The sequence below is a fragment of the Vitis riparia genome, chromosome 5 (assembly GCF_004353265.1).
Source record: "Vitis riparia cultivar Riparia Gloire de Montpellier isolate 1030 chromosome 5, EGFV_Vit.rip_1.0, whole genome shotgun sequence".
Classification (NCBI taxonomy): domain Eukaryota; kingdom Viridiplantae; phylum Streptophyta; class Magnoliopsida; order Vitales; family Vitaceae; genus Vitis; species Vitis riparia.
This window is the reverse complement of record NC_048435.1, coordinates 12,852,373-12,860,729: the sequence shown is the minus strand read 5'-3', so window position 1 is coordinate 12,860,729 and position 8,357 is coordinate 12,852,373. Positions and strand designations below refer to the sequence as shown.

The window sequence follows — 8,357 nt, the reverse complement described above, 5'->3', positions numbered from 1 at the left end:
AATGAAATGAGTATCAAGACATCCAGACACTATCAAACATAGACACAGTTCACAGTGACAAGCATATTTACAGGATTTAGAAGGTGAGTGATAGGGGGCGTACCTGGATAGCATAGATAACTTGTAACATGCTTCCGCAAGACATGAGGGGTTAGATAATAAATAATAAAATAAATAAATCCTAGCATGCTTGTTATCTAATTAGCATAGCACAAATGATCAAAGTATACGAAATCATCAATTATCACATTCATCTTGTATATAATTCTTAAAAAAAATAGATAGACATGATTTCAACAAACAACAAAGGTAGCAACAAAGATGAGTTTTGAAAAATTTTCTTATGTAGGGGTTCCATCAATTCCCCAATTGATATACACAAATCTAGCCCATAATTATCCCATTTGTTTGGGATCACAAACTTGGGTTTGTGTTCCACTTAAAACTACAAAATGTGAATCAAGAAGAATTTCCTTAATCATGTGTTTAATTCACACTTTAAAAGTGTAACCCTTCTTACACTTTATTTTCAAAAGTTATTTTTTTAAAAGTGTAACTCTTATTACACTTTATTTTTAACCAACAATATATATATATATATATATATATTTATATAAATATAACAATCCCCCACTTGGTTAAAAATAAACATCAACCCTTATAACCTTAACAGTGAAAATGCATAAAATAAAATATCTTTCGATTTGAATTTTACCTTAGTGTAATTGTCACAAAGCTCCGTTGAAATCCCAGGTTGCTTGTAGCATTGAACCAGTTATTCCTTGTAACGAAACCGGTAACAACACACACACTTCCACTAACCACACGAGTGCCCATTATTTTCTTGCCTAGCACTTTTATGGCCATGTGCTCAATCCATTCATGAACTTTCTTATGTAAGTGCAATTGGAAGTCTTATGTATGCTGCTCAGTGTACTAGGGTTGACATTTCATTTGCAGTTAGTAAACTAAGTAGGTTTATTAGCAATCCAAGCGTGGAACTTTAGCCTTGAGATGGCAAAAGAGGTTATTTTAGGGAACCATGATGCTTGGACTACTCAGCAGTTTTCTAGAAAGAAGAAATATGGTATTCAACTTTAGCTAGAACGTCTTGTCAAGGAGCATGTAGGTTATCAGCATATGGACCTTTCTGTGTTAAAATTAAGTGCTGTTGGTGGAAGCCCATTTTCCTGTGGGGGTAAGCAACTATTTCGTAAAAGGTTTTTGTCTGCAATATATGGAATCCATGACATGGAAGATAGCACAAAGAGAATCTATGAAACTATCTCAGGAACACCAGAGGATCATGTTGTCATCTTTCTTGCCCACAATGGACCCATGGGTTTAGGTTCTAATATGAATGACATCTATAGAGTGGACTGGGTGTATGGAGATGGTGATCATGGTGATCCAAATTTAGCACAAGCCATTTCCCACTTGAAAGAGACCACCAAATTCTCCATCCCCCTAGTTATATTTGGCCCCATTCATAAAGACCTGGCATATGGAAATGGTCATAGAAAAATGATTGTTGTTGGGGAAGACGACACCACATACCTTGGTACCCCTCATACCCCACCTACACTTGGCACCTCGAGCCCCACTCATGTGTGGCAACCTTTGGCACGCAATCCTAACTACCATACCTCATCCTTTTTCTAATTCTTCATATTTTTATGACAAAATTTAATTTTAAATAAGCATGAAGACAATTTTCATAATTCCAAAATAATGGAATTTGTGGGATTAATTTATGCAAAATCAATTGGGTTTTGGTGGGGGGCCTACATATGAGTTTTCTTTTCTGATTGACAACTGTGATGCTTAATGAATATTGCTTGATCTTTGTCTTGCTCTTTGATATGCATGTGATAATATTATACTTGAGCTAACCTTGTTTCCATGATAGCGCACTATTACTTGTTATTAAGGTATGATCTCATTTCCATTTTTCTTATTCTTATGCATGATTTGTTTTATTATTTGATCATTTCATTGGTATCCATTGATTTCCTTATCAATTGCCACACTTGTTTCACCTTATTTAGTATAAACCCATTTTTGGGGACTTAGAAGGGTGTTACGGTCTTTTTACCGTACCTTCCCAATAAGTAACCTGACCTTAGTACCCGACTTTGGTTTTCCACAGACTTTTTTTTCAAATAAGGAGTCACACTTCGAGTTTTCTTCCTTATTTTATTTTCCCTTAAAAAAATAAAACAACAATAAGTGGCAACTCCAAGTCTTTTTCAAGAAAAATAAAATTTTCATCAAATGAATAAAATAACGAGTTGCGTCATCAAGTAGAAACGCATCGTGCGAAAATGCAGGGTCCACACAAGGTTGATCTTGCATGGTGAGGGATGGCTTATGATCTTTGGGTGGATTACGATGTGAGGATTGGTTGATTGCCTGATGGGACTATCACTTATTCTGCCATGAGTATAGAGATTGATCTTGTATGATGAGAGTTGGCTTGTGATGAGCAGTTGTGCCTGATGAGATCGTCATTTACTTTGCTTTGAGAGGATTATCTTTGATATTATTATGGAGCATTTGGAGTATGGTTTGGCTCACGATTCCAAAAGGTTGACATGGTTATATCAAGTGGACATTGATCTTTAGTATCAATCATTTGAGAGTTTGAGAGCACAATGTTTGAGACCATGGTTGTAGGATGGGTGGCCTTCATTTCAGTTAGCTAGCACCATGTTACCTTTATTGACATCTAGACCATTGCTAGCTCTTTGAGCCTCGTATGGGCATCATACCATTTTCTTTCTTATAGCCTTACTCACCTTTTACACCAAGATAGGGGCCTTCTGGTGTATATTGCTTTATTCAGAAGTCTTATGAGCCATAGACTTATTGACTTGTTTTCTTCGTTTTTTTTTTTTTTTTTGTCCCTTCATCACACTTCATTGTTTACATCTTTCATTTCATCTTTTATATATGTTATCACATTTATTTCTATGTCATGAGTGATGATCTTTCACATTTCAGTGCATGGAGGATGGTCATGTCCCCTTCCACTCCTATCTCATGGACATTGGTTCGGAGATCCTTAATTGAGAAGGTCATTTTATCAGAGAGAATTTGTATACATCATTGTTTGAGAGTATATCCATTTCATTATGTATTCTTAGTGGGGTTCTTTTGTTTGATATTCATAGTATGTGCAAAAAAAAATGATGATAAAAAAAAATGAAAAAATGTAATAAGCGCATGTATTTATGTACGTATACAGTGTCATTCTCCATTGAGTGTATATATTAGGCATTGAAAGCTATTTTTTTTTTTTTTTAGTTAGTTGCTTATGAGAGTTCGTATGTGAGCTTTTAGACGTTCTCCTCTCTTTGTACCTATCTCGTTATGTATTTTACATGTGAGAGACAAATGACCTTTTCCTAAGGACTTCGGATCATTGTCCTCTCCATTATTACATACATTGGTGATTTGACGCTCTCCATGTCTTGATTTGAGTAGATTAGTGTTCATTCATTTTCCTTCGATTTATTTGTTCTTCTCATGGTATCTCATTCACCTTACCTATATTGTTCTTTGTTCATATCGATTTACATTCCATGTTGATATTTTCCACACATCATTCCTGTACATCCCATCAGCAGTTCAAAATTATTCCTTTCTTCTCTTTCATTATTGATATATTCATCTTGGATTCTTTCTTCCTCACTAATATATTCATATTGGACAGCCTTAGGTCCATGACTTATGATGTTTTATATACATATTGCATTTTATACACGAGGGTATGGGAGTTTATCATTGGGATTATTGAGCCTAGTTTCCCTTCATTTCTTCACCTTATTACCCTAGCTTACATTACGTCCCGAGTCTTAAGACCACCCTGAGACCATGATATCATGCATTGTGTTTGATAGCTCTCACATGGATGATATTTGAGATTGGTTGGAGAGTATTTTGATTGTGATGGACCAAGAGTTATGGTATGACCCCACACTGGGACATAGCCACCTCAGAGAGTTTTTATCGGGTATGCGACCATTTTGCTTGATACATTGCATTAGGGCGCACACCTTTTTTAGTTGAGGGTTGATTTTTTAGATGACTATTACACAGGGGCATACCCCTCTCAGTTGATGACGGTTTTTACGACAGTTGTTCCTAGTAAGTGATCAGTTTCTTCTTTACATTAGAGTATGAGATATGATTGGGTAATTTGATTGAATGTGTTTATACGAGAGCATAGCCCTCTGATTGGTATTAACAGATTTTTGAGTGATTGTATCATGGCGCACACTTGTGAGAGCTATATTAGTTCCTGGGCATTTCAAAGATCACCTTACATTGGGGCATAACCCTCTTATTAGCGATTGATCTTAGAGATACCAACTTACATCGGGCCATGATCATGTTAGAGTGCATTTTTGTTGAGGCACACCACTTTGTTTGATATTTTTCACATTGGGACATGATCTTTCTTTAGATGAGGTCAGATATTTTCTTCACATTACCACGATGGGCATTTCTGTTGATTCACCACCACAGATTTTCATCATTGGGCCTTTGAGATTATCACCATCATAGATTTTTATCTGTAGGCCTTTGAGAGTTTCACCACCATAGATTGGCATCTATGGGCATTTCAGTTATATCACCACCATAGGACTTCACCTATAAGCTTTTTTATTTAGCGTTTAAAGTTAGCTTTTTGGTTTGGCTTCCAGAGCCATTCTTTTATCAGTTTAGCGTTGAGAGTCAGTCTTGTCATTCAAAGCCATAGCTCCTGATATTCATGATCGCTAGCATTACATGCTTTGTTCTCATAGTTTCACATTCCATCTTACTTCTCTCTTCGTTGCATATGTGTTTCTCACTTCATTATGATATTCTAGAGTTTCTTCTCATCTTTTGTGCAGGATATAGCTCTGTGAGCTCGTAGCATGTGTCTTGATTGTATTGTTGGATACCCTATGCCTTGTGTCCTCGTATGTTACACATATGGTTTTTTCCTTTGTACGCTTTCGTTCATGTGCTCCTTGGTGGTTCGGCTACTACTCGACTTCGACATCTATTTTCGAGTCACTTTTGAAGACTTTTCTGAGGGAGTCTGGATTCATAGTGTATCTTTAGAGACACCTTAAGAGATTTCGTTCTTGCCATTTTTATGGGGTTTTAGAGCCTCTTTGTTCTTGTTTTGGTTTAAGAGAGCTCATGTCATACTGGGACAAATTTAGTGGTCTTTTTTTTTCTTCAGTAGACTCCACTCCGTTTCATTTGTGTATACACTCACTTTACTTGTAGACTCTACTGAAGATGGGCATATTTATAGACCCCAAAATTTGTCCCAATTTTATTTTTACATTAATTTTGAACGTAATTCTATCCTTAGATTTTAAATCCCAATTACATATAATATTTTTTGCTCACGTACCTTTTAATTCTTAGTTTTTATTATTTTGTAAATTTTTTTATTTTTATTTTTATTTGTTATTATTTTTATTATTATATTATATTATACATATATATATTCTCTTTCCTTTATCCTCCACCCATACCCCCCACGTCCAAGCCATACCCAAATCTCCTCTCTTTTTTCTTTTTCTTTTTTTTATCCTCTTCTTCATCTTTTTCTCTCCCCTAACACCACACCACACCGGCCACACGCCCACTCTCTCCTCTCTTCTCTTTTATATATATTCTCATTTCTTTTTTTTTTCTTTTAGTTTTTTCTTCCCATTTTTTTTAGATGATCGACTCTCCATCTCCTCTTTTCCCTCTTCTCTCTCTTCTCATTTCTTTTTTTTCCTTTTAGTTTTTTTCTTCCCATTTCTTTTTTCTAGTGGCCAGCTCCCCATCTCATCTCTTCTTTTTTTCTTTTTTTCTTTTTTTCTTCCCCCTCCCAACTCCCACACACGGTCGGCCCCTATTTTCTCTGACATTTTTTTTTCTTCTCCCTGCAACCTAACACCACACCCCATCGGCCACACACCCACTCTCTCTTCCCTCTTCTCTCTCTTCTCATTTCTCTTTTTTCCTTTTAGTTTTTTTTTCTTCCCATTTTTTTAGGTAGTCGGCTCCTCCATTTCCTCACTTCCTTTTTTCTTTTTTTCTTCTCTCCCCCCTCCCCAACACCCACTGTCACACGCTCTTCTACATTTTCTTTTTTTCTTTCTTTTTTTCTCTTCCTTTTTCTTTCATTTTCCCATGACCACTACCGCCCATCGCTGCTGGCAACCACCTCTTGCCACTATCGGCCAATCATTGCCGACTAGCAATCTGGCCATCCATAGATCTTAAAAAAAGGCTAAATTTCCTTTTTACTTTATTTTATTTTCATTTTTTATCTTTTTTTTTTTTTAATTTTGGTTTGTATAGTAATTGATTTCGACTTGGACCTATTGCTTCTTGGTTATTTATTTGGGCTTATTAGATTGGGCTTGAGACGTTATTTTCTTTGGTCGTGTGTATTATTGATGTGGGCTTGTTAATTAATATGAATTTTGGGCCCACAATGTGGGTGAAATTTAATGGATGACTTGAATATTTGATATGGGCTTGGCCAATTTGAAATATTTAATTTGGACATAAGACAATTATGGTGTATATTAAATTACGCTTGTATTATAAGATATTAAATTTAGGCCTAATTGAATTTATTTTGTTTTGGGCTTGGCTAATTTTGTTGTATTTTGGTCATTAATTTGGAAATTTTGGATTAGGGTTTATAGCATGTGAGATGTTTTTGTTAGGTTATATTTGCTAATTTGTGCCCATTTTGATTGACGAAATTTATCGGACTAATTTGAAATTTGAATTTAAATTTGAATATTTGTTTGGGATTTTGTACATTTTTTTATATTTACATTTGGACTATTTTTTATTTTGCATGGGTTCATTTTGCAATTCCATTGGCTGGGTACGGATTTATGACACGTGGAGCACAAAATTTTATGAAAGAAAGTGAGACTCAAAAATCCATAGGAAAACATTGAGCTTGTTGTAAGCTTATTTGAGTACACGTTTTATTTCTCAGTTTTATTTGGTTTTATTTCTATTAGTTCTTGTAAATATTTGTTTGTATATATTTATTGAGTGTGTACAAAATTGAATATCGAATAAATAAGAAATTTCGTTTAAATAAAAGGAATGATTCAATAAATATGTTCTAATAAAATAATAATTTTAAAATATTCTTCCTAATAAAAGAAAGTTTTTTTATTTATAAAAATTCAGAAAAAAAAATCTTTTAGAAAAATCCAAAAAAAAAAAAATTAATAGAATTTGAAATTTTGATTTTAATAATAATTGTCCAAAAATTTCTTTGTTTAATAAAAATTGTCTAAATTTTTTTTTGTAAATAAAGTTGTCCCAAAAATTAATTTTTAATTAAAAATTCTTTTGCAAATAAAGTTATATTCTTTTTAATAATTTGTGTAAGTCACTTTTCTTAAATAAACACAAATTTAAATACTTTTGTAAATAAAATTGTAAATTTTTTGTAAAAGCAAGTAAAAATAATTTTTGTTGCCAAATTGAAATTTTATAATAAATTCTTTTGATACAATAAGTGCAAATAACTTTTTTTAAAAAAAAAAATTAAATACAAATGAAATTAAATCAAATCATTAATTGAAAATAATTTGAAACTCCTTTTTTGTAAATAAATAAATTGAAATCATTAATTCAAAATCATTTTTAATAAAATCCTTTGAAATTTCTTGAAAACTATTTTTTTTTTTAATATTTTATTATAGTTCAATAAATCATTTTACATAATTCTCTTGTTATTTATTTTGTGTATTCTTGTAATTAGATTTCATCATTATTCTTATATATATTGATTTTCACCATGATTTGTATATACTCATTTACATAATTATTTTTCTTGGTATCCATAATTAATTAATTAATTGTCACAATTTCCTTAATTCGTTTAGTAAAGGTTGTATGTATACAGGCTTAGATGGGTGCTACTACTTACCATTGTACCTTCTCAACAAGTAACATGACCCCCGAACTCAGATTCTGTTTTTCACAGACCTATTTTTCCTTTAGGAGTCACACTTAGGATTTTTCTTTCTTATTTTGTTTTTTCTTTAAAAATAAAATAAAAATAAGTGGCAACTCCAAGTCTTTTTCTAAAAATAAATTTTTCACAAATAAATAAAAAACGAGTCTCGTCATGAGACATGAAAAACACGAATCCACAATACATCATGTATTAATGCTATGACGCTTTACTTGGTATAGAAAGAGTAACTTCAAACTAATTTTGTAGTTGTTCCATGGCCATCACCATCAAAATGCTCATGGTGTTGGAATTGAAATGGTACCAAAGCACCTTGACAAAAGAAAAAAAAATGACACAAAGC

At 33.1% G+C, this 8,357-nt stretch overlaps 1 pseudogene; it reads left to right on the top strand.

The window, feature by feature from the left end:
* Window positions 1-1,014: 1,014 nt before the first annotated feature.
* On the top strand, window positions 1,015-1,662 carry LOC117915177 (annotated as a pseudogene).
* The last annotated feature ends 6,695 nt before the right edge of the window (window positions 1,663-8,357 follow it).